This window comes from Carassius carassius, chromosome 36, assembly GCF_963082965.1.
Source record: "Carassius carassius chromosome 36, fCarCar2.1, whole genome shotgun sequence".
Taxonomy (NCBI): Eukaryota; Metazoa; Chordata; class Actinopteri; order Cypriniformes; family Cyprinidae; genus Carassius; species Carassius carassius.
Genome location: NC_081790.1, coordinates 28,301,032 through 28,327,539, shown reverse-complemented (window position 1 = coordinate 28,327,539; position 26,508 = coordinate 28,301,032). Strand labels below are relative to the sequence as shown.

General features: G+C 38.4%; 1 protein-coding gene across 1 annotated transcript in view; it reads left to right on the top strand.

Annotated features, from left to right (window-relative positions):
- The window catches only part of fstl4 (follistatin-like 4), a 207,519-nt gene that overhangs the window by 72,901 nt on the left and 108,110 nt on the right, over positions 1–26,508 (top strand). The gene's annotated exons all lie outside the window — the stretch shown is intronic.

The window sequence follows — 26,508 nt, the reverse complement described above, 5'->3', positions numbered from 1 at the left end:
TTTTTAAGAGATGTTTTGAGTCCTGTTCACCTTCATTATGTGAAAGTAAGCTATTCTCTGTAAACGTTAAAAACCTCTGATATTAACCAATAATTACTTGATGAATTAACCAATAATTCATCAAGAAATGATCCGATAATCAGTTTTAAAGTCACTGATAAGTGGCGTTTATAGATGGCCCTGTCATTTATTTAAACTTTAGACTATGTTCATTTATTTTGCCTACTGTTAATATTAGTGTTGCTGCATTTGTTGTAATAAATAAAAAGATGTAGTGTTTTAATTGTTGTAATATGAAGATTAAATGTAACATTTTTAAGATGACTGAAATTACAGAAGAAAGTTTAATTACAGCATTGATAAAAGTGTAGTTTTTCATTTCAGTGTTTTTGTTATAATTACGTCAAAAACAGAAGTAAAATAAATAAATATCAGTTCTGCATATTGGTAATCAGACAAATAAACTTGTATATATAACCGTGAGCTTAGAGCAATATTGGACAGCTACGAATGATATATATATATTAGACATAAATGTTTAGTGTCTTAAAAAAAGAAAAGTTAAAAAAGTCCATCCGCCACAGATTGAATTCTCAAGTTGAGTTGCAGATCATTCAAGCACATCTGATTTAAACAGTGGATTATATTTCAATATTTCATAGATTCAGTACTTCAACATGCTTAAACTGATGCTTTAACAATTTAAGTGTGACGGATTGGATTCATCTCACGATTGCTGTTTTATAATGAAGACATAAAGTCTTGAAATGTAGATTCTTCTTTGTATTTCAAACCCATATTGCTATATTACTGTTGCTGAAGCATAATGAATCTGAGACTGGATGTTGATGCTTAACACACTTTCAAAGATGTATCATTCATCAACATTCGTAACATCTGTGGCTAGTATAGTTTAAACAAATATGTGTGTAAGGATCAGTCGTGCCAGAAGGTTAAAGGGACAGTTTACCAAAAATAAGAATTATGTCATTATTTGATGTTCCATGTGTTTTTTTTTTTTTTTTTACAAAAGAAGATATTTTGAAGAATGTTGGTAGCCATTGACTTCCATAGTATGAAAAAAAAAATACTATGGAAGTCATTGGCTACTGTCAGCTGTTTGGTTACCTACATTCTTCAAAATATCTTGTGTTCAACGGCAGAAACAAAACTCATACAGGTTTTTCAGGATGTGTCTGCTGGAAAACAAGACAAAATACAAGACATATTCATAATTATTCACCATATAAACTCAGCACTGCTGTGTTTAGCCGATATAACGCCACAAAACGAGTTTGTGATCCGTAGTGGTGTCGTGTAGGGAGTCGGTCAAGGTTTATGGCCTCAAACTAAATGAAGGTCATTCTTAAGCACAAGAAGCACTTGACAATGTTCCACCTCATAAATAATAATAAAGTGCAGTGCATTTGTGCACAGCTGAGGCATGCGGTCTGAAGAGATTTGAGCTGTAAAGTATTTCTCATCAAAAACGGAAAGAATAATGTCGACGAACAGCACCTTTAATCCAGTTTACAGAGAGCAGGGAGTTCGCAAGGAACACCACGCTGAATGTCACAGTGGATTCGCTTGTGTATTCCAGCATGTGTAATGTGTCAGGACTTGGTTTTATGGTGATTTTTAATCCTGAAGGTTAAATTCAGTTTATAGCTCACAGCTCAGGAGATTAAGAAGGCTGTCAGCTACACCTTTTTGGTTTTTATACTTTTGTTTGTATATTTCATTCGATTTTTGAAGTCTTCAGATGAAGGTAATACTTCAGTTTAGGGATCTCACTATTATTTAGTTGCATATTTTCATGCATATTACTAGCATATTGGCAGTTTATTAGTTCTTATAAGCAAATGTCTTATTTTGCATGATCATATTTTATCCACGACATACTGTACACAACTAACAATTACCTTACTATTAATAAACAGCGAATTAGGAGTTTACTAAGGGCAAAAATCATAGTTAATAGTTAGTTAAAAGTCAGAGTTTGACTGACAAAGTGTGCCTTCATTATCTCTCACATATCGTGTAATTAGGCATCTTTAAATGCCGTACTGATACTTGTGAACAGGACGTCCTTCTCTCTGTTCACGCCTGTGATTAAACAGAAAGACGCTTCCTCGGGTCACTGTTCAGCTCAACTTTGATCCAAACAAACCAAACAACAGCAGCAACAGCACACTGCATTGGAGAGGCGTCTTTCATCTCTGCAGGCCGCTGGAGTGCCACAACAAAGTGTGAGAGTTTGACTGATGCCTGGCGCGCAGCGGGACGCCTCTGCAGCTGAGCGTGTCCACCATCAGAACACCAAAAGGTGTACAAATGAATCTCTGGTGGATGGAGGGATGCTGGGAGGTGTTTTTGCAGTGTCAGTGACAGAACTCCTAATGATCACCCTCAGCTCGTGGAGACTTGTTTTAGTTTTTTTGATGTATGAAGTCACATGTACATTCATAACATAAATGCTGTCACAGTGAACTACAGAATCAGCATTATGTTCACTCAAAACATTCACAAAATATCCCAGATCTAGAAGTTAGTCCAGATCCAGAATAACACTTTCTGTGAAGCCCATATTTAATGCATATAAGGGTATTCTTAAGGCATTATAATTAATGCATAATGCATAATAAAAAAACCTTATAATATGTTATACCATCTTATAAATAATCAGTGGTGGACAGTACTTAAGTACATTTTTCAAGTACCTGTACTTTATTGTAATAGTTTTATTTTGAGTAACTTTTACTTCACTACTGTCACAATATGTGTGTTGTGAGGAATGAGGAAACATGGCATGCACAAAACTCTTCTTTTAATTTCAATAGAAATTCAAGGAGAAAACAGGAACACAGGACATACACGGGTAGATGAATAATCTGCGACAAACATGAACTCAAATACTCAAAAACTCAGGATAATTGGGGAAACACAGGTGTATGGAATGACTAAATTAACTAGGGCATGGAACACATGGGGAAAAACCAAGACACACCTGGAAACCAATTAACAAACCATAGCAGTCACTGGGGCAAAGACACACAGACAAGACAATAGTTCTGACATCTACATTCCAAAGCATAAGATTGTACCTTTTTACTTTTTACATATCGTTAGTCCTTATAATATATCACGTGCTCCGACACGCAGAAGTGTGTCTGATTCAAGAACGAACTGATTATTTTTAATCGCACCATACGATTCATTCACGAATTAGAATGATCCAGTTGCAGCTGTTCTCGAGTTGACAACTAACTGATTCAAATGAGTGCGAGTCTCCAGTGAACTAAATTCACAAGTAAGAACCAGAAGATCTTGTGAGCGCGCGCGACTGATGTTGCTAAAAGTAAGGGTAACACTTTATTTAGATAGTCCACTTTAGACATTCTACTAGCAGTAAGTAACTTTGAAACTACATGTCAACTAGCAGTTAGTAGAGTATTAGTAGACTGTCTGCTTAATATCTTCTAACACTTTCTTTGTCAACTTATTGTCAACTTATAATAAGCTTAAACCTACCCCTAACACTAACCCTAAACCTACCCTAACAGTCTACTCTGAGAGTTAGTAGACATGTAGTTGCAAATTTCTGAGATTTAGTTGATATGTAGTTGACATGTAGTTACAAAGTTACTTATAGTCAGTAGAATGTCTAAAGTGGACTATCGAAATAAAGTGTAACCAAAGTAAGTTACTAATGTTGAATTTTAGGATTAATTATTGTAACTGAAAATCATATTTAGGTCAAAACTGTCAGTTGCTTGTGAGCTAAATCTGCTGTAAAGAGTGATCTATTTAAGCCCATTGAAATGCTTGAATGAAGACAACATCAGTGTTTCTCAAAAAAATTATAATAATAATAATAATAACTGCGATACATTTAACAGTTTTATTAAAATGCTACGCATTTAGCCCAATGTGACATCTGTTTTTATCTTGTTTATCAACAGCATGCATTTTTATATTGTCTTGATTAACTAACAGAGTAGACGGATATGATTTTTTTTTTATTAATAACCATACTGAAAATAAGTAAATATTGGTAGTTGATGCTAACTGTCTAGCTAACAAGCTTGCTCATGCTAAGTTAAGGTAATTTTTTTATATAAAGTCCAAATACTTTTATTCAGCCACCTAGATAGATTACATTTGGGGAAAGAAAGCATGTGATGATCAGAACATGGCAACTACAGTAATTATCAAAGTGGGAAGTGTCACGTTCGGTGTTATAGGAAACACGGAGAGAGAACCAATTGTGGGTATGTATTTATTAAAGGGGCAATCCAAAGAATAAACAGTCCAGGCAGGGGTCGATATCCAACAAATCCAAACATAAACAAGACGCGAAGACAAGGCAAGGCAAGGCAAAGCAAGGCAAGGCAAGGCAAGGCAAGGCAAGAAGTGACGGACATGAATAACCTTCAAACATTAAACAAGGACTCTGTAAGGGGGGAAGTCGTGGCCTGGTGGTTAGAGAATCGGGCTCCCAATCGAAGGGTTGTGGGTTCGAGTCCCGGGCTGGCAGGAATTGTGGGTGGGGGGAGTGCATGTACAGTTCTCTCACCACCCTCAATACCACGACTGAGGTGCCCTTGAGCAAGGCACCGAACCCCCAACTGCTCCCCGGGCGCCGCAGCATAAAAAAAATGGCTGCCCACTGCTCCGGGTGTGTGTTCACAGTGTGTGTGTGCACTTCGGATGGGTTAAATGCAGAGCACAAATTCTGAGTATGGGTTACCATACTTGGCCGAATTTCACTTCACTTCACTTCACTTCACTGTAACACAGACTCAGACAGACCGGGTATAAATACACAGAAGGATAATGAGGGAACAGGAGACAGGTGGGGAACAATCAATTACTAAACAGGAGGAAGGTGACCAAATAAGGGAACAGGAAGTGATAAGGAGACAGACACCGTGAGAAAGGAGGACACCTAGTGGAAACCCAGGTAAAGACAACCCAGACACTGTGACAGTACCCCCCCTCTACGGAGCGGCTCCCAGACGCTCCACGACATGACACAAAACAGAGACCAGGAGGGAGGCGGACAGGTGGAGGCTCAGGGGGAGGGACGGAGGGCCAGAAAGGAAACATGGGAAACAGACAACAGAAGTGTAAACACCAAACAGGGATACCAGGAGGGAGGAGGACTGGAGGAGGTCCAGGGGGAGGGACGGAGGGCCAGACTAACAGAGGGGAACCGACAAAAAACACAACAGGAAACAAGAAACACAAAACATAAGTCCATAATGATATCACGTGGCGCCCACCAGGGCGGAACAGAAGACCACCACAACCGTGTGGTCAGGGCGGAAGCCCCCCAGGGCGGAGCAGAAGGAAGGTGGGCCAGATTCCCCCAGGGCGGAGCAGAAGACCACCATATCCTTGTGGTCAGGGCGGAAGGCCCCCAGGGCGGAGCAGAAGACCACCACACCCCTGTGGTCAGGACGGAAGCCCCCCAGGGCGGAGCAGAGGACCACCACAACCGTGAGGTCAGCAAAGAAGCCCCCCAGGGCGGAGCAGAAGGCCACCACCCCCGTGTGGTTAGGGCGGAAGCCCCCCAGGGCGGAGCGGAAGACCCCCACAACCGTGTGGTCAGGGTGGAAGGCCCCCAGGGCGGAGCAGAAGACCACCACAGCCATGCGGTCAGGACCAGAGCCCCCCAAGGCGAAGCAGACCTCCATGCGGCTGGACCAACGGGACGACGAAACTCTGGTAATCCCCTGGTGTCCTTACTGGACTCCAGAAGATTGGTGGTGGCCTGACACTGTTCATGAAGATCATTGGTGACTTGTATTTGTACATGAAGATCATTGGTGACTTGTATTTGCTCATGAAGATCATTGGTGACTTGTATGTGCTCATGAAGATCATTGGTGACTTGCCTTTGTTCATGAAGATCAGAGGTGACTTGACTCAGTCCTTGAAGATCAGAGGTGACTTGACTCAGTCCTTGAAGATCAGAGGTGACTTGACTCAGTCCTTGAAGATCACCGGTGACTTGACTCAGTCCTTGAAGATCACCGGTGACCAGCCCTGATTCTGGAGGATCCGCGGTGACCAGCCCTGACTCTGGAGGATCAGCGGTGACCAGCCCTGACTCTGGAGGATCAGCGGTGACCAGCCCTGACTCTGGAGGATCAGCGGTGACCAGCCCTGACTCTGGAGGATCAGCGGTGACCAGCCCTGACTCTGGGGAGTTCACCGGAACCTGACTCGACTCTGGGGAGTTCACCGGAACCTGACTCGACTCTGGGGAGTTCAGCGGAACCTGACTCGACTCTGGGGAGTTCAGCGGAACCTGACTCGACTCTGGGGAGTTCAGCGGAACCTGACTCGACTCTGGGGAGTTCAGCGGAACCTGACTCGACTCTGGGGAGTTCAGCGGAACCTGACTCGACTCTGGGGAGCTCACCGGAACCTGACTCGACTCTGGGGAGCTCACCGGAACCTGACTCGACTCTGGGGAGTTCACCGGAACCTGACTCGACTCTGGGGAGTTCACCGGAACCTGACTCGACTCTGGGGAGTTCACCGGAACCTGACTCGACTCTGGAGAGTTCACCGGAACCTGACTCGACGCTGCAGAGTTCACCGGCACCTGACTCGACGCTGCAGAGTTCACCGGCACCTGACTCGACGCTGCAGAGTTCACCGGCACCTGACTCGACGCTGCAGAGTTCACCGGCACCTGACTCGACTCTGGAGAGTTCACCGGCACCTGACTCGACTCTGGAGAGTTCACCGGCACCTGACTCGACTCTGGAGAGTTCACTGGCACCTGACTCGACTCTGGAGAGTTCACTGGCACCTGACTCGACTCCGGAGGGTCAGCTGTGACTCTCATCCTGTGCAGCGGCGCTGGGCAAGCAGCCATCTTGGGCCATGACTCTGGACAGGCGGTCATCATGTACTGTGGCGCTGGGCTGGCGGCCATCTTGGGTTGTGGCGCTGGACTGGCGGCCATCTTGTACTGTGGCGCTGGACCGGTGGCCAATTTGGGCATTGGCGCTGGGTTAGCGGCCATCCTGTGCTGTGGCACTGGACTGACGGCCATCTTGTGCTGTGGCGCTAGGCTGACGGCCATCCTGGGCTGTGGCGCTGAACCGGTGGCCAATTTGGGCATTGGTGCTGGGCTGGCGGCCATCTTGGGCTGTGGCGCTGGAACGGTGGCCAATTTGGGCATTGGCGCTGGATTAACGGCCATCTTGTGCTGTGGCGCTTGGCTGGTGGCCATCCTGGGCAGTGGTGCTGGACTGGCGGCCATCTTAGGTTGTGGCGCTTGGCTGGTTGCCATCCTGGGCAGTGGTGCTGGGCTGACGACCACCCCGCCGGAAGAGACAGGAGTGGCTGGGGCATCCCACCGAAGCCGATGCTGCAGGTAGCGCACGAATTCCCAGAATTCCAGTGTCTCTAACTGCGCCATCTCCTCCTGAGACACTGGATCATCCAGCCCGCCATTGAAATAGTCTTTGAGGGCCACATCGTTGTAGCCCATGCCCTCGGCCAGGGACCAGAACACCTGAGCCAGGGCACCCACTTCATTTCCCTCTTGGCGGAGGGCGGTCAACCTAAGATACCTGGCTCGCCGCTCCGCCATCTTGGCTGGGGAACGGAAAAACGACATACCACTGGTTCCTAGAATGACGGAGTCCTTCTGTCACGTTCGGTGTTATAGGAAACACGGAGAGAGAACCAATTGCGGGTATGTATTTATTAAAGGGGCAATCCAAAGAATAAACAGTCCAGGCAGGGGTCGATATCCAACAAATCCAAACATAAACAAGACACGAAGACAAGGCAAGGCAAGGCAAGGCAAGGCAAAGCAAGGCAAGGCAAGGCAAGGCAAGAAGTGACGGACATGAATAACCTTCAAACATTAAACAAGGACTCCGTAACACAGACTCAGACAGACCGGGTATAAATACACAGAAGGATAATGAGGGAACAGGAGACAGGTGGGGAACAATCAATTACTAAACAGGAGGAAGGTGACCAAATAAGGGAACAGGAAGTGATAAGGAGACAGACACCGTGAGAAAGGAGGACACCTAGTGGAAACCCAGGGAAGACAACCCAGACACTGTGACAGGAAGTGATGCCCTCTGGGGGCTTTTGGCCAGGGGTGTTATTACACCAAAGGCGAGGTTTGAGAAGAAAAAAATCATTAGGAAAAATGTTCTTAAAATGTTCTTCCTAACTTCAGGCCAGGTCATATATAACTGTGACGCTCTGCAAAACAAGAAACTTTAAAACACTTTTTTTCTTACTGGTGAAAATTCAATGGTCAACTCTGTTTTCTCTCAGTTAATGTTCTTCTGTACATTTACTCAAGAACTTGATTTGTGTACTTCGTCCACCACAGTAAATAATCATCAAAACAATTATTACCAGCTTTTTTTCTTTTAAGTAATATCCAGGAGCGGTGCATGCTAAATTTCAATTTGTTTTCGTTTTATTATTAATGAGCCTAAAAGTGTCTCTATCCTTCTTTCACAATGATGAATAAACAGGTCACATGGCCACTTCATTAACTTTATTGCTCCCATGAGATTCATCACATTAAAGTATTTGCTATTTGAATTGAATGCCATGTTGTACCCTGTTCCTGCATAAGTCCCTTGCCTCATAAACATCACTCTCCATTGCAAGAGTCTCGAGAAAGCTCAAATGTGATGCATATGTATGCACTGAGTGGACCCACATTGCATTTTAGCATTAGTACTTGCAAAGAAAAGCATTGCTGTTGCTTTTTCAAGAAAACTGTGCATTATTAGATTTATACATTTTCAAATGACAACAATCCAATGAAATTTAAGTGCAGTGTGTGCCTTTTTCTCTATATATGGTGCTGAGTGTATTCTCAATTGAACAAGCAGAGCAGAACAGAAGCCATTCACTCCCATTTAGACCTGTTCCTCACTATTTTATGGCATCAGGAGACTTGCAATACAGAACACGATGTGTGTGAACTACCTTTATGCTACTCTTTAAATCATTTGTGCAGTTTAACAGCAGTGGAATGTGGGTGGAACAGTATCTCTCACTACATCTTTACTTGCTGTTAAAAGATAAGTGCCTGAATCCGCTGCATATATAATTTAGGAGATTGAAGAAGAGATGATTAGTTCAAGTGCTGCTTGAACTGAGACATCTACAGCGATCTGTTGCAACACATTAAAGGGGTCATATAATTCGATTTAAATTTGAGTGTTACAAGCTCGTGGTGCATAACGAAGATCTGTAAAGTTGCAAAGACTAAAGTCTCAAGTCCAAAGAGATATTCTTTATCAAAGTTAAAGGGATAGTTCACCCAAAAATCTAAATTATGTCATTAATAACTTACCCTCATGTGGTTCCAAACCCGTGAGACCTCCGTTCATCTTCGGAACACAGTTTAAGATATTATAGATTTAGTCCGAGAGCTCTCAGTCCCTTCATTGAAGCTGTGTGTACGGTCTACTGTCCATGTCCAGAAAGGTAAGAAAAACATCATCAAAGTAGTCCATGTGACATCAGAGGGTCAGTTAGAATTTTTTGAAGCATCGAAAATAAATTTTCAATAAATGGAGGTCTTACGGGTTTGGAACGACATGAGGGTGAGTTATTAATGTCATAATTTTGATTTTTGGGTGAACTAAACCTTTAAGACTCTGCCATGCCTCGTAAAACGCCTCATTTAAACACGCCCCCACATGTCTATGTCACTATGTGGAAATATTTGCGTAATGCCACCTAAATGTTCACGCAAAGGAAGAAGAAGAAAGCAAAAGCACTTTATTTGTTCTTCAGAAAGTAGATCCTTTTAGGAATCTTTAAGATTACTTACAACAGAACAGCAACGCATTTTATGGATGACCATATTCATGAATCTAGGAGAGGAGCTCATTCTGAGTTTGCTACAACAATCTGGCTCTTCTGAATCAGCTACTTGAAGTATGATTTGTTAATAAGTATTGGCTATTGACTGTTCAAATGCGGAGTTTTGCGCATCTCGTTTGTGTGTGTGTGTGAGAGAGAGAGCGTCACTCAGTGGAGTCTTTACCGTCCATGGCTTGTGTTCTGCAAACACACACGAGCTTCATCACTGTGTCTGTCATGACTCTTTTCCTCTTTCAGGCTTGAACTGATGGTAAAACTAAGGACATTATTAACTGACTTTACATTTATTTTGAAAGATGAAGTTCGTGACTATGGAAAGGGGCGTTACGTTTCCGATGAGTGCTTGCGGTGTTTGGCCAATCACAATGCACTGGGTCGGCTGGCCAATCAGAGCAGACTGTGCTTGTCAGAGGGAGGGACTTTGTAGAAAACGACGCGTTTGAGAGAGACAGGGCATACAGGACCTACAATAATATACAGTATTTGAAAAATAGTGTATTTTTTTAACATTAAAGCATGTCAACATATTCTGTTACACCTAATACACCAAAAAAGGCATTGTATGACCCCTTTAACGAGTGACAAAACCAACCAAATTTTGTGATAGCATTGACAGGCTTTGAAAGCTGAGACTTTGTTTCATGTTAAAAGTAACAATTTTCCACTTAATCAGAAAATTCAGGCGCTCTCGAGTCTGATGTTACTGCTTGCCAAACTTGTTTATTTTGGCCTAATTAGTAAAGAAAACTGTGTGTGAAGAATTTGCATATAAATCAAAAGGACAAATTAGGACAACTGTTTTAAGTCAGGCTTTGTTGTATATTAGCATCATCTGAGGCTTGAAGCCTTTAGATGCTTGCATAGAGAAGGCTGAGCCTGAAGGGCCAAACAGAGCATGCTCAGTCCAGACTGTCGCTTTCAACAATCAGCTCCAAAACAAACTAATCTCCTCTGAAAGCGCATCCTCACATCCGCTTTAGAGACTTTGACAGTCCTTGTATAATGCGTTTATCTCTCTCTATGCCTCTCACTCATGACGTATCGGTCTGGGGTTTCAAGTGATGGCTTTCACCCAAATGAGCTCTAATGCTTCAGTCCCGGGCTTTTTAATTTGAAACGCTAAATAACAATTTTAAACGGTTTAAAATTAAAATGCTATTTTTAACCAGAAAGAGGAAATCGTAACTCATGGGATTTGTTTTTACATTAATCTTTAACCGCCAGTGAAACCTTTCTTACAAGTACGCCACTGAATGTCATCAGGTTTGACTAGTTGTCATACAAAAGTAGTCTAGAGGAATAAATAGCAGCATTAGAATTTTTTTTTTTTTTAATAACTAATCTATTACTTTCCTGCTTGAAGAACTTATTTTGGCAAATCTGAGATATTTTTCTGAGAGGTCTGAGATCTCTCTCTTTTTTTTGATCTTATTTATATATTTTTTTCTGTCCTACACTGAAAGAAAAATGCATCTAAATAAATATCTAAAAAAAAAAATAATAATAATCTGTCAAGCTAATAAAAATTATTACATGATGTGTTGATTAATTGATTGCATATCAGTTTTGGCTGAGAAATTATATGCCAAAATATAATTCCACGTCACTATTGTGTTAAATGAGAAAAGAACAGAATAGACATGACAAAAAAGTAGCTTTAGAAATATATATTTTGATTAAACAAAGACAAAAGTGATTAATTTTTTTATGAAATATGAAACTAAAAATGTCAGTAGGCAAGGCACTCTCTTAATGAGTGAATCATTCAGTCATTCATTCAACTGATTTGTCCCAATGGCTGATTCATTCAGAAACAAGGCATCTGAATCTTTATGAATGATTCACTGAATCATTAGCTCACTTGATTTCCTTCAGTAACAAATCACTTCTGTGTGTTGCTCATGGACTCGTAGTTTGTTTGGAACAGTTTGCCAAAAACAGGCATTGCTGACTGTGTCTAAAACAGTATGAACTTGCTGTTTACACCACATTTGAAATCATACAGATATGAAGAAAAGTTGCTTGTAATATTATATAAATAAATATAAGATATGTTTTGCCCTTATATCTTAAATTTTAGGGCATATAACTGCACACTCACAGACTCGGTTGCACAGTCAATCAGTCGTTCTGCATCATGTTCATCAGCTACTGCATCAGTGTAAGATGACGTCCAGATCTGGGCAGCTGCATTAAATGCCTTAATCATTTTAATTTGTGTGTGTGTGTGTTTTCTTCTTCTTTTTTCATAATTAGTTGCGTCAAATTAGCATGTTCAATTGAAAGCCCAAATAAAAAAAAGTTATTTAGCATAACTGAATTAACATAATTACATTCATTTATACCTACAAACACTTCTTTTGAGTCAAATTGGTATAATGATATTCTTTATGGTCACAATTGCAGGTTTCCACTTTTTACAGTGAAAGAGGTTAGCGCTTGGTCCCAGTTTAGGGTCTGTTTACATTTATAGCACTTATAGGCTAGAGTGCATCATATAAAGAACACATGCTGTCGTTCTAGGGAATGTCACAGGTTTGTAATCTCATAAATGTTGTTTCTTTATCAGTCTGACAGTTGCATATGAGCGCCTTCACTCCTCTCGTTCATTTGACTTGCCAAATTGCCAGTTGTGTGATAAAACACAAAAGGTGAAAGCATATGGCAAGATGAACAGCAAAGTCGAAAAGTCTAAGCATGCTAAACAGTATATTCTTGGCAGGCTTTGAATTCAATTACATGTTCAGAGAGAGTACATTATGAACACCTGAGATGTTGCTTTGTGTTAGAAGTCAGTCTGTTAAAGTCATTGCATACTTGACTGCCCGAGTTGTTTGAAAGTGACCCTTTCTATGTTAGCAAATAAACCTCTCGCTCCCTCTGACCGTCCAACGTGATCTCATGAGAATACGTGTGTATTTTTACGTTAAATGTGGTTCTACCATACGTACATTTCCTTACGTTTTCATGAACATAAAAACGTACAACTTTGACGTATTTATAGCAGTAAAACGTACAAATACTTACGTGTTAGCAGCTAAAAAACGTAAATAATCTAACGTAAAGTGTGAATTTATATGAATTCCCATGTATTAATATTAAAATCGTGGCATTAATGATTTAAATCTGTTGTATTTAATGGTCATATCAATACATGTTTTTATTGAATTTATTGAAAGCAATTTACTCATCTACTTAATGCTGCAAACTTTTAACATTCTTTATAAAATGGGTAGGTTAAGGTTCGGGTGGGGTTTAGGGATCTTACATTTATAAAAATAATTATAAAAAGGGAAAATATACATAAATATAAAAAAAAAATCAGATACGTATTGAAAAGCAGCTTCATGAGCAAATTTCTATGGATAACTGACTGGTCAGAGAACACGTTCTATCTGTACGTATTTGAGGTTGTTTTTACGTAAATTTCGATACGTATCAAACCTGTTATTACGTCCAGATAATACGTAAACGACACTGTAAATACGTAAAGGCACATACGTATTGGACAGTTTTAATTTACGTCTAAATATGTACGTTTTGATTGTGAGATCAGGCTGGTCCGTCTAAGTATATTTTAGTTGTACTGATGTACTGAAGTCCAGTAGAACATATTGGAAAATGCTAACTTTAGCCTGATAGCACTGAAAGCGAATGTCCCACCCTCAAGGGTCAAAAACTACACTTAGGTTTAGGTAATTGCATTTAATATACATTAAAATTGTAATAGATTTATTGCAATTAAAATGCAATTAAGTGTTAGAAAACATTACTTTCAGTATGTATTATTTACTTTATTTGCATACAATTATTTACATACTTTAGCAAAAGTATTCTAAAGTTGACTTCTTTTTCAGGATGCATGTACACTAGGCAGCATTAAATTACTGTTGTAAATTAACTATTGGTGATTTTACAAAGCAATGACAGCAGCTTTCATGCTTGTATGTTTATGTTAATTACGCACTCAGATACAGCTATTTGGCCAAAATTAGTTCTTATTCAGTAGGGTGCTGTCCTTTAAAAAAAACTCACAAGGTATTTTCAAAAATCTTGTTTGATTTGCTCACTGCATTAGGTCAGAATGAGAGAGCAAACACTGTTTTAATGAACATCTCACTCAAGCATCGTAGGGCACTTCAGCACTTCCAGTAGAAGAGCATGAGATGGTCGAATGGCTTTAAAAAGCTCTCTGCCATCACAAAAGATCACAGAAGGGCCTGTTTACATTTGGACAGGGCAGTGTTGTTTCACGAGTCACTTCCTCTGTCCGCTGCTGCATGTCTGACCTTGTACAGGAAGCATTACTGCTCAGTGACACATTAGCTGTCAGATGAAATACTTCCACTCGGCCAATCCAGATGTTTGTGTGTACTGAGAGATCCCTGCATTCAACACGCTTTCAAAATGAAATGTCTGGTGGGTGGTGCTAAGATTGCATTCGGTTGTGACTCTGTTATTATTTTATTATGTCTGTTGTATGTATCGTGGCAGTTCAGAGATGAAACGTCTCTTGAGATAAAAGATTAAGGCTCTATCGCATCTGAAAATAATGTACCAGGCTAACCGATAGTGTGAACAAAAGCAAACGTGACATAAAAATACATTTATCTTGCTTCTACAAGTCTTTGAGCTCTTTTTTGTTTTTGTTTCTATGACTATTAATTGGAGGGAAAAAAAGAAAAAATCTGTATGTTGTGTAGGGTGACCACCCATCCGGTTTTAGTTTGGACAAACTGGTTTTGAAAGGCCATATCCATCTACTGGTGCAGGCTTTAGCTGGTTTATTATTTATCCTCTTTTTAAAATGGCTGCTTTATGCCTTGTACATACATAATAATTAAACAGAAAATGTTAATGTCATGTTCAATTTAATATTGAGTGATGCACATTTAGACACTGTTTTTCACTATTTTGGCCATCATTGAGTCTCCAATCAGCATGGTGGTGTTTTGTTCCTGAATTATTCAGCATTTTTAAATGAATTGGGTCAATGAATCAATAAGCTATTCATAAAGACAACTGCAAAATTTTCAACTACGTACAAGTTTTTTACTCTTACTATTTTTAGCAAGGCAGAAATAGCAAGATTAGTATACTAGTATGTGTTCCCGAAATCAAAAAGTCACTTGCATCATTCCTGAATTAAATGAATCAATGATGATTTGCCGGCACCTGTATCACCTGTAAATGCATTCATTAAATCTCTGAGCTGCATTTAACATTATGTGTAAATCCATCTTATTGCCCCTTCAGATGCAGCTTTTGTTCCACTTCTGCAGAGCAGTGATGGATTTTGTGGATTGTTTTCATTCGACTCATTATCAGCCCTTTAGTGTCTTATTATTTAAATTGCAAGCATACAATTAATAAGGTCACAAGGTACGAAAATTTGCTCTTATAAAGTTGAAAAAAAAAATGTCCAGAGAAATCGGTTTAAGTGGTAAACATAAGTGGTAAACATTTCTGTCACTGGTTTAGGATTATAGTTTTACTTTTATCCTGGCTTCAGTGAGTCCTGCAGTGTGTCTTCGTTGTAGGTGTGATAGAAATGACCACCCTAATGTTGTGCGTCTGTGTGCATCATGTTGTTCTCGGTCCTGTGAGACTGACGTATTGGTCCACCGTATCTAGTTTGGTTTGCACTCTCCACGTGACACTCTCCTCAAACAGTGAGAGATCAGCACAGAGAGCTAATGCCTTCTGCAGAGAGAAGCATCGCTTCACCAATCCTTTCATCCATCCCTACGGGCCCAGCCAGAAAAATTAGCACTAATACCTGGTGACATTGTGCTCTGTGTGCTCATTAGCAGGGGGCAGCGTTTCAATCATGCTTTCCATCTGAGCTTGTGCGCAACAGAAGCCCTGAAACAGCCTTCCTCTGCCAAGCCGACTAACGCGGTCTCGGGGAGATTGGTGTTGTTGTGTCCTGCGCTCCGGTGACTTTCAGACAAGCTCCCGAGCGTCTGGATGCTGCATCTTCACCCTGTGATGCAGAGCACATGCTGCTGTTTGTTTTGTGATTTTCTGATGAAAGTAATTATGCATTTGTGGTCATTTCATTTGTCCCATTTACAGTATGTAACTGAAATTATTGTTCATATTTCCTGAAGGTGCATTCAGTTTTTGCTCTACAGTTTTTGATCTTTTTTTCTCACTACATTAAAGCTCCAGAATGATGACCAGACATGCAAATACTGTATATGTTCAGTATAGTTAAAAAATGTACTTAAGCTCTGATTAATCTCATGAAAACATGGCCGTTTACTGTATGCCTTATTTTACTTGTCTTTAACGTGTGACCTGAAGCTGTTTTCAACAGACTCATTGAAAAGACAAGTGCTCCTCCTTTCTCCAAATGCTTTACAAAATACTTGCTTTAATCAATTCACTTTTTCAGAAGCCATTTTAAAGAAACTTTTAAAAAGAAGCTTTCTTTTTTAACCACTGAAGCTGTCAGCTGTGGCCTAATGGTTAGAGACTTGGACTAGTTACCCAAAGGTTGCATGTTCGAGTCTCGGTGCTGGCAGGAGTTGTAGGTGGGATGTAGTAGTTGTAGGTAATTATGCATATTTTATAATAGTAATACATGTAACATGTCTAACAAGAGCAAAAATAAAGTTTTAAATAAAATAAAGTGTTACCGTAAAATCTTTAAAATCACTGTAAGTGCATTCCATTATCTAAAACACAATAGACTCCTTTGGCAAAAAAACGGATAGAATTCTGTGTGGTTTCAAGAACAGCAATGATGTGCGATGTAAATGCTCACAGTGCAGGACATTAAATGCCTCTTTACAATGGATTGCTTGTGGTTTGTAAATAGGATGAAGGCTTTTGTCTTGCAATAACATACTGTTTTGTCAATACACCACTGTAAGTTTGATGGCTGCAGAATTTCAGTAGATTCCAATGGAATAGTGTAAAATATTTAATGCTTTATACCTTGAAAAAAAACAACAGCAAACTCAGATTTACAGAATGCTGGCACTGACAGTACAAAATGAAATGCACCAAATCTCTCAAGATAAGCCACTTCCCTCACTATTCCCAGAGACTGCATTTGCTTTTTTTCTCCTAAACCTGAGTCTGTTTTTACTACCCTCTCAAGACACACACACACACACACACACACACACACACACACACACACACACACACACACACACACACACATCCACACACACACTCTATGGCCCTAACAGTGAGGTGGTGGACAATGTTTTGCTGCCTTTTCTATTCTATCTCAGTTTTTTCCTTATTTTGCTATTCAGCATTTTATTCTTGATATTTTCTTACAAATGTTTTTGGCAATTATCTTCAAGTGGAATGGCACTGGCACAGCTGCTTATGGGCTGCCACAAGAATGAAAACAAGAAATAATTCATAAGATTTTGCTGTTTTTTCACTGCAATTAAAAAATCATATATTGCACACGTTTCAGAATATATTGATCTATAAATACATGCACAATACCTATCTTGACTGTACAGCTGAGTTTCAATACTTTCCTGAACACTTCCTCGTTCAGACATTGGTCAGACAAACAAATAGTCAAATTAGTTAAAGTAAGTTTTTTTAAAAGTATGTTCTTATAGCATACAGTATTTGTAATCTGACATGTGAGTCATGTTGTCATTGCCATGTGACCCATGCTATCAGTTGCACTTCACAGCCATTTTCAATGATAGTAAAGTGAAAAAATATCAGGAGATTTTGTAGGTTTTTCACAGACTAATTTTTTATGAACAGTGTTTTAGTAGGTTTTAGGCGTATTGCTCAGAGACTGAGCAACAGCACTGTGATGATGTAAGCCTGTCAGTGTCTTGCTTTAGAGTCATATTCAGATGTATTTGCCCTTGTTACATCACAAACCCACATCCAAACGAAACGTTTTGGAACTTGGTTTGAATAAATGTTCTTTTTGATCTTAGGAGGATCCCTTAAGATATGAAACTTGCAGGATGTTTTAATGGTACAATAATGTGTCAAATGATCAAGGAAGTAAATTATTGTGTCTATACTTTTATCTGCCTGCTACATGTTTTATTTATATTGCTGAGACCTGGTTACGTTTGGGGCAGGCAGAAGCATAGCAATAGGGCAGGAAAGGCAGGCTAATGTCATTATTAATGTAACGGACCAATATACCCCTATGCCCCTTCTTGCGTTACACTGGATGTGCTTGCTTTTCCTCGTGTCACAGCACTTACTCGTTCCTTCAGCTCATTTAAACATGAAGAAGACTTATCCTTATGTCAGCCAGAAGCGGAAAAAAGCAAGAAGAGGAGGAAAAGAGGTAACATGACAGCGGGACATGATGGAGATAAGATTGACTAAATGTTAGTTTAGTTATGCAAATGCCAAACAAATGCCGCTAAAATAAAATAAAATTAAATGGAATCAAGGTCTCCGGCCTGTCTGTTCTGGATTTACCCTATTGTGGATTATTAAAGATTAATTTCACCGTAGACTGACACTTTTGCTCACCCAGGCTGCATTTATTTGACAAAAAAAAAAAGTACAAAAACGTATTACAATTCAAAAGAATGGTTTTATATTTGAATACAATTAAAAGTAATAAATGCAGATTTGTTCTTTTGTTTTTTTATTCATCACAGTTTCCAAAAAAAAAAAAAAAAAACATTGTAAATAACATTATAAAATATATTCATATAGAAAGCAATTATTATAAATTCCAATAATATTTCACAATATTACTGGATTATTTTCTGTATTTTGGATTAAATGAATGCAGCTTTGATGAGCGTAAGAATATTTTAATAATTCAAAAATCTATTTTATTTTTTCTTAAATTCAGTTTTACATTTTATTTCTTGTGGATTCTGTGTTTAATGATTCAATACAAATGTATCATCAAAAATGGTTGATAATAAAATGTTTTAATAAAACTTTAACAATTTAATCAATATTTCAATGTAATCAAATGACAATTTAACCAATAATGAACAAAACATTGCATTTCTTTCCAGTCAAATTAGATGCGGCACATCTATAAATAGTATAAAAAAAAACATGGATGAAAATATCTTGGTTGCATGATATTCCTTAAAAAAATATATTAATAATAAAATTATTATTAGTTTGAGAATATATAGTATATTTAGTATAGAATAGTAATATTTCTTCAGAACTTCTTGCTGCTCTCACATTTATTTCTGCTGTCACATTTATTCATATCCAGTAAAAATGCTACAGTTATCATTGTTAGCAACATTAATTTAATCAAAAACTCAATATACTGTAACAATGTTTAATGCCTTGTCCTAGGAGAAAGTATTTTAATTTTAAAACAGTAATGCACTTTAGCTTTAAATACTTCTTTAATTGCTCTAATAGCTGCGTTACAACCATGACAAAAATAATTTAGCAAAAGCAATTAGAGTTTTTCTCAATTATGGCACAATGTTATCCAGAAGATCATTTGTGATTTAAGAAATAAATGTCAACAGCTGGCAGGACTAATACATCACTCCTTTCTACAAATCAGTGAGTATTAATAATCAGCTTCAATCAGATGTGCTGACTGAATGAATCCCTCTAGACTTCACAAAAATATATCACACATCTAAGAATATAGAAATATATGTGACACGTCCTCTTAGCAGCTGGTTTGGGAGCTGATTAAGTCTCATAAATGTTAAATACTGTTATGCATGATAATGATGTTCCTCTGAAAATCAATTTTTTTAATCCATGACTAGGAACGCTTGTGGTGATTTCTTGAACATTTGCCGTCAAAATCATCTGAACAAAAATTGCAAATACAATTTACTATCAAGATTCTATTACTGTACCTCTCTATTACAATTTCTCAACGCCTCCCATCATTTCAATTGGACTTTTTCAGATTTTTCCTTAGCCTGATGAGATGCCACTAATGTTTATGCCTACACTTAATCACACAGAAGGAGACGCTTGCCGTACCAAATCCATTCCAATTTGCCTCTCTGTCTGGACATACTCAATTTTGAAGGCCAATTATTTTCAGAGCGGGATAAAATCATAACCTTTGAGCAACCTTCTTTTACAGTTCAGACAGCCTTGTACTCAATATAAAAATCCCACTGTGGATGACCTTATGTTTAGAAGATCTTTGTGAGAGCAGAGCCAGGCCAAAAATCCTGAGGTCTCTCCTACTGAATCTTAAGTAATTTTGCATTGGGTTGCATTTGCAATTCACTGCCAGATCCTCCTCTCCAGCAGTTTGGGGGCATAGCAAAATGGCATACAAAACTAGCACACATTGTTATTTTCTAATGTTTTCCCTTTAGATTGGGCCCGGCGGGAGGTACAGGTGTAATTTGAGGATCGGGGGAAAGAAAACACTGCATCAGTGCTGGACTGCTGAATTACTGAAACACCTCTTCTAATGCGGGAAATGATGAATATTTGTTAGTCTTAATACACACCATATACAATCATAGGCGTACTGAAAGAATGAAAGATTTTACCAAATATTTGTTAATTTATAATGTTTCAACTCAAAAATAAATATGCACATAATGTAGTTATTTTATTATATTTTGCTGTTATTTATTGTGAGTACATTAATAAATAAAATCAAACTTACTAATAGACTAGACTAATACCAATCGTATTTGCGTAAGAAGTTGGCGTGTGACGAATCTGCATTTTGGAGAATAATAGCCTATGCTTGCCTGTTGCATGCGATTGCATGACATGAATGGATATTTAGTGGGTTTTTTTGTTGTTGTTTACAACATACAACAACTGCAGAGGAATAAGAACTTGATGAAAATAAAGAGGAATTAAGCCAGATGCTGACTCCAGACCCGGACAGCATCATAAAGGTGATCCACAGGACGGTCCGTTAGCAGCTCAGTGATTTACATTTATGTCAAGAAAAGGACCATTTACATCCATATATAATTTAATGCACACAGAACAAAACCTAGAAATGAACTCAATTGAATAATGTCCACTACTTTGCGATTCTGTTGGCAAACATGTTTATGGTGCGTTCTATTCAACGTGTATATTGCTATTGGAGCCGAAATAGACAGCACCGCATTTACAAGTAATTTGCGTGCAATATATAGTTGCAACTTCATGCATTTGCTGCTGCTCTAATCACAATTAAACTGCTTTTAATGATACAAGGATTGTGACTTTGTATGTTTACTACAGAAATGCTAAAATGTATTTAAAAGTTTGACTGACCAAATTGACTGGCTTGATTTGGCCCCACCAAGCTCAAACATCAAGCTACGCCGGTTTATACAATGCAGGGCTGTTGTATAGTTAACTAAAACTGGCACTAAAGTTAAAGCCATAAACATTAATAAATAAAACAAACATTAACTGTAATAAACTAAAATAAGTACATAAAAAACACACCAATTAACAAAATTGGATAATGCTTTAATTAAAGCCTTATATATATATATAAAGCCTTTATAATATTTTTAGACACATAGTTACATCTCACATGCTGATCGTCTGGTGTTTTAATGCATTAGACATTCAGAAGGTGACTGTGCTCATATTTATTAATGAGATCATATGATTTGAATTGGTCGTAACCGAATAAGATCTTCTGACCTTTTTTATTATATTGCTTGATTTTTTAATTAAAGTCCCAAAATGGAGGTAAACGGAACAGGCAGAAATGTTTCAGTCTCTGTATGAATGTGTTATATAATCAGGATTGTATTTCTATAAGCCTCATTTGCCGTTTGAGAGGAAAATGTTTTCTCCGATTATGAAAAGCTTTGCTGTGTCTGGAGGGATTTGCTTCACTGTGATTACCATCCTTGAAGCCTCAATTATTGCGAAAGGCCAGTGTTATCACTGCATTAGGAATTTTAATTTCCCCTCTGAAACCGCAATTTATTGTATGAAGCAGTGCATTTTAAAATGCTGATTTATCAGGACTATCAGAGGGATTGCAGACGAGAGCACGAAAGACATGGAAAATTATCACACACAGTTCAGCAGGATCAAATAGATCAAACACATCAAATAGACTGCATTTTGCTTCACGCCGATGTGCCGAGCGCTTGGATTAAATAACAGTTCATCGCTGGATAAGAAAAGAAATGGAATCTGTAGAAACACCAGACTTTTACATTTATGAATCAATGATACTTTCTTCTGCTAAAACGAACACTGACTTCTCTTATTACTTCTTTCTGTGAAAAGTGTCCTTCAGCATCAAATCTCTGATCTTTTGCTCTCTAGATGTGGCTAAATGTGCATCTGTGTGATTTTTCAGCTGGTGAATCAGGTAGGGAAAAAGATAATGGTTAATGGTTATTTTATGTATTTATTTGTTTACAGTTTATAAGAATTATTGCACTTTCACATAAGCACAAATCAAGAGAACACCAAGCATGGTTTGCTTGCAGATTTAGTCGGCACACAGCGAAAACGACTCTACGAAAGAAAAACGACTGGTTGTGTTACACTTATTTTAGCTAAATATTTCAATAGATGTCACTAAACTCCAGCTTACATGTTTGTCATTGTTTTCTGCTCATTAGTGCTTTTCTGTAACATAGACAGACTATTTGCTCATGCAAATAGTTGCAAAGGTTGGGAAGATAAATTAAAACACTAGGCAGAAAACATTTTTAAAAAATGGTGATTGTGGGATTTTACTCTTGATATCTGGCAACCACAGCAATGAAAGCTTGCGGAGGCTTGTTAAGAATGCAAGATAATGCAAATGCCAAATTAAAATGAAACTTATTCAGGATAGATAACCAGCAGGCACATATATTCTTAATAAATCAATAATGGCAGAAAACGGGATTTGAATATGATTAATCATGCAGCCCTGGAAAATGCTGCATCTGATGACTTACTAAAGTCAATGATTTGATGATTTGAGGAATCATTCATGTTTGGAGCACAAACAGGTCAGTGCACACGCTGAACTTTAAATCTTAACGCTACAGGTTTGAACACATTGTTCCTAACTATAGTTACAAACACATTTATGAATTTAGAAGACACTAAACATACAAATCGATCTTATATAAGCTACAATCATTGCATTACCCAAGTGTAAGCTTCACAAATCAAAAGTCTGTAAATAAAGCATCTTCACCATAGTGAGGACTTTTGTGTTCCAGCTCGTCTGATGGAGAACGGTTCCTCTGCAGCTCTCTAGAGGCCAGACAGGAGTGAAAAGCACAAAGGTTTAGGAGATGGCCTCAATATGTGACCTGCTTCTGGCCCGAGGCTTTCATCCCTCTTCCAGAAGCGGCTCTGGCCCAGTGTGGGTTCAGATGGTCCAAGCCAAGACCAGCGCAGGCAGAGATATAGTGTGGAACAGGATGTCCCCAGTTCCTCATCACATGTTGCTCTATGTATTATTCATGGCCTGGGTGGTGCTAAAAGGGACAATGTGTCTTTTTTTTTTACCTTACTAAAATAAAATGCAGAGAAGGGGCAGATCATCTTTGTTTCTGAAGGCCATATATTTCCTCTCTTAAGAAGGGTGGATGTATATTTAACCAAATGTGTAGTGTGTTAAGAGTCATTTTGTATAAATCACAACCTATATCATAATGAAAGAAAGAAAGAAAGAAAATAAATAAATATGTGCTAAAATATATGTCTGCACAATCTAGTTATTTAAATATTAGCAGCAGATATTTGCACTACAGTAGTCAACATTTGTAGTGGATCAAAAACTTTCATCAAAGATACAAATCAACACCCGTTCTTGTCTTTGGGACAACTTTGATGAACTTCTTTGATCCACTTCAGATGTTGACTACTGTAATTGTAGATGGTATTCACACATGAAACATGAAAATAGTATATTTTCTTAGCAATAGATGCTATTTACACAGTGCAAATAGCAATGGTTCTGTTTACACTAAGTGCACTATGTACAAATAGCAGTATTTGTACTACTTATTGCGAATAATGACAGCAAAAAGTATCTGCACCTCAGTATTATAATACAGTACATTATAAAACAGAATGCTGTAATAATGTATTGTGTAAACTATAAGTTTTATTAAAATTATTAAATGGATGATATCTTGTTGGGACAATAAAGCCCTCCCTACACCAAACCCTAACCCTTCCTGATAATTAATTTACTACTTTTTGATTATGTCCTCTATTTTTGTTGAAAATAAATGTCTTTGCGATGTAATATGTGATGTGAAAAGGGACTCGACGAAAAAATAATAATTTGAACTTGAGCCGGTCGTGTCAAAAAGTCTGCACTACGCCACAAGAGCTGTTGTTTGATAGCTGTCTTATGTAATGTTGTCGAGAGTTAGTGTAAATGGCCTCTGCCAACAATGTGGGCTATTTGCTATTTGTAAACAGACACTCTATTAAATATTTTACAATGTACTTTCATTCACACATAGATGCTGATGTGATTTACTGTAGGTCAAAAATGCATAAACAACTCTATACATATCAAGCGAGCTGTAAGAAAAGACAAAGCAATAGTAACTATGTAATGAAAACTGTTACTCACACTTGTGTTGCGACATTACTGTCGAATCCAGTAAGTAAGGATTTTAAAGTAAACTAGCGGTGCACATTCAATATAATTCAGCACAGCTCTTTTTACATGCACCAACAGTACATTAGTTACCGCTCCACAATACCCAATACTGTACCCAATACCAAACTTCAAATAAGTTCTCATCCTGACATGTCTGTGTATCTGTATCTGTTATGCTTCAGTTGCTCACTAGTAGTGTCACTGTCAGTGCAGGCTGTCTAGTAGCTGCACGCATCTGTGTGAAACACCACTCGCACCGCTAGCTGCTCCAGCACTGCTTGCTGCCAAGCTATGCTGCTTGATCACTAGTAGATGTTCCTTGTGTACTTCTGATGTCCACTGTGGTGCTTATTGTGTGTCAAATCAGACCTGACATTACAACTATACATTGTGGAATGGATAATGTTATGTATAATTTGTACCAGTGCGTAATGCATCATATCACAGATGGAAAATCAACATAGGCTCTTCGTATAAAATCAGGAAATGTCTCAATTCACAAGCTCTGCTGCTGAACTGATGATCCAAATCAGATCACTTTTAAATTAAATGCTTAATTAAATGCTTTTATCCAAAGCGACTTACTATCCTTTATTTACCTATCATAAATAAAGGATTGCAGTCACTACAGTGAACCAAAGATCCTACTGCAGGCTCCTCAAGTGTGTGAGGTTTTGTGTGTGCGGCTGTGTTCACAGAAAACAAAGTAAATACCAAATTGAGTACTTTTTTGCTTCGTCTTGTTCTGGAATGGTTTGAAATCAACTTAATTTGTTAATTGAGTATTGAGTGATTTTCTTTGTCATTTGTTGTTAATTAAGCTGCTGTCACTTTATGGCCTAATGCATGGAGCCAATGTACTGAAACACATCTGATTTTCTCCCAGCTGTTTACGTGCTCTTAAGACATAACTGTGTGTATTTACATAAACACTCCCATTTTGACACATAATTGTGCATATTCAACTGATCAAGTGCAAGTAGATGCCAAAAAGTTCAGTTACGAAACTGAGATCTTTTGCTGCTTATTGCATTTGAATTTTAAACTGCAAGACTTAAACATTAATGCAAATGATAAACTTTACATTTGCGTAATGGTGGTAGAGATGATATTCCAAAGTCTGTTAATTCTGTTTTATACAAACATTTCAGTTTGGAGTGATTATTACTTCTGAAATTAAATAACAGTTGGATATAATAGTTTAGTGCCTGTTGTTAATTATAAACTCTAATATCTTTGTAATGTGCCAGATGAGAGTATTCCCTGTATAGTGCACAACATTAGTTAGGAGAGATTTTTTTTCCTTAGAAAAAACTAACTTTTAGTTTTGGCATCAGCAGATATCATTGTAAATAATCTGTTATTGGTACTGCCTGAAATATTTAGTATGAGTGCATCCCTGATGTTTAATATTTGGATCAAAGTAATGTCAGTAGGTACATTCTTGAGAAGTGAGGATACTTTAGCCTGCATAGCACTGCAGGATCATGCTACTTTGAAATTTGTTTAAACCTGACTGTTTTGTACTTTTAAAAACAAGCTGGTATGTACTGATTTAAAGATAATGCATATGTACAGTAATAATTATTGGTCTGATGACATATGGAGTAAACATATTTGCAATTGTTTAAATGAAAATGGATGTTTTCATTGTAGTTCTCCTAAAGTCCTGACAAAAATACAATATTTTTTTTTTCCCTCACTCTCTCGAAGCGTGCCTTGGCAAGATTTCAGCCCTAACCATTCACCGATTTCTGGGATGGGTCTGATCACTGGGACATCCTGTAATTACATTTCTGTGTGTTTGAGTGGTTTGAGTTGCACCGGAGAATTGCTCATCAGTGGGAATATTGTCAGCGTTTGTCAAACACTTTACTCATTCTAGATTGAGATCAATACTTCTGTCATCTTTGCTACAATCTGTCTCCAATTTTTCCTGATACACTCTGCGGTTTGCCATGAAGACCACAATAATTACAGTGATCACATGTCCCCACGTCCGGAGAAAGTGTATGGTTATGGATGTCAACACAAAAGCCTTTTTTCTCTTTTGATACACCCTATGGTACGCAGGTAATTGGGATCGC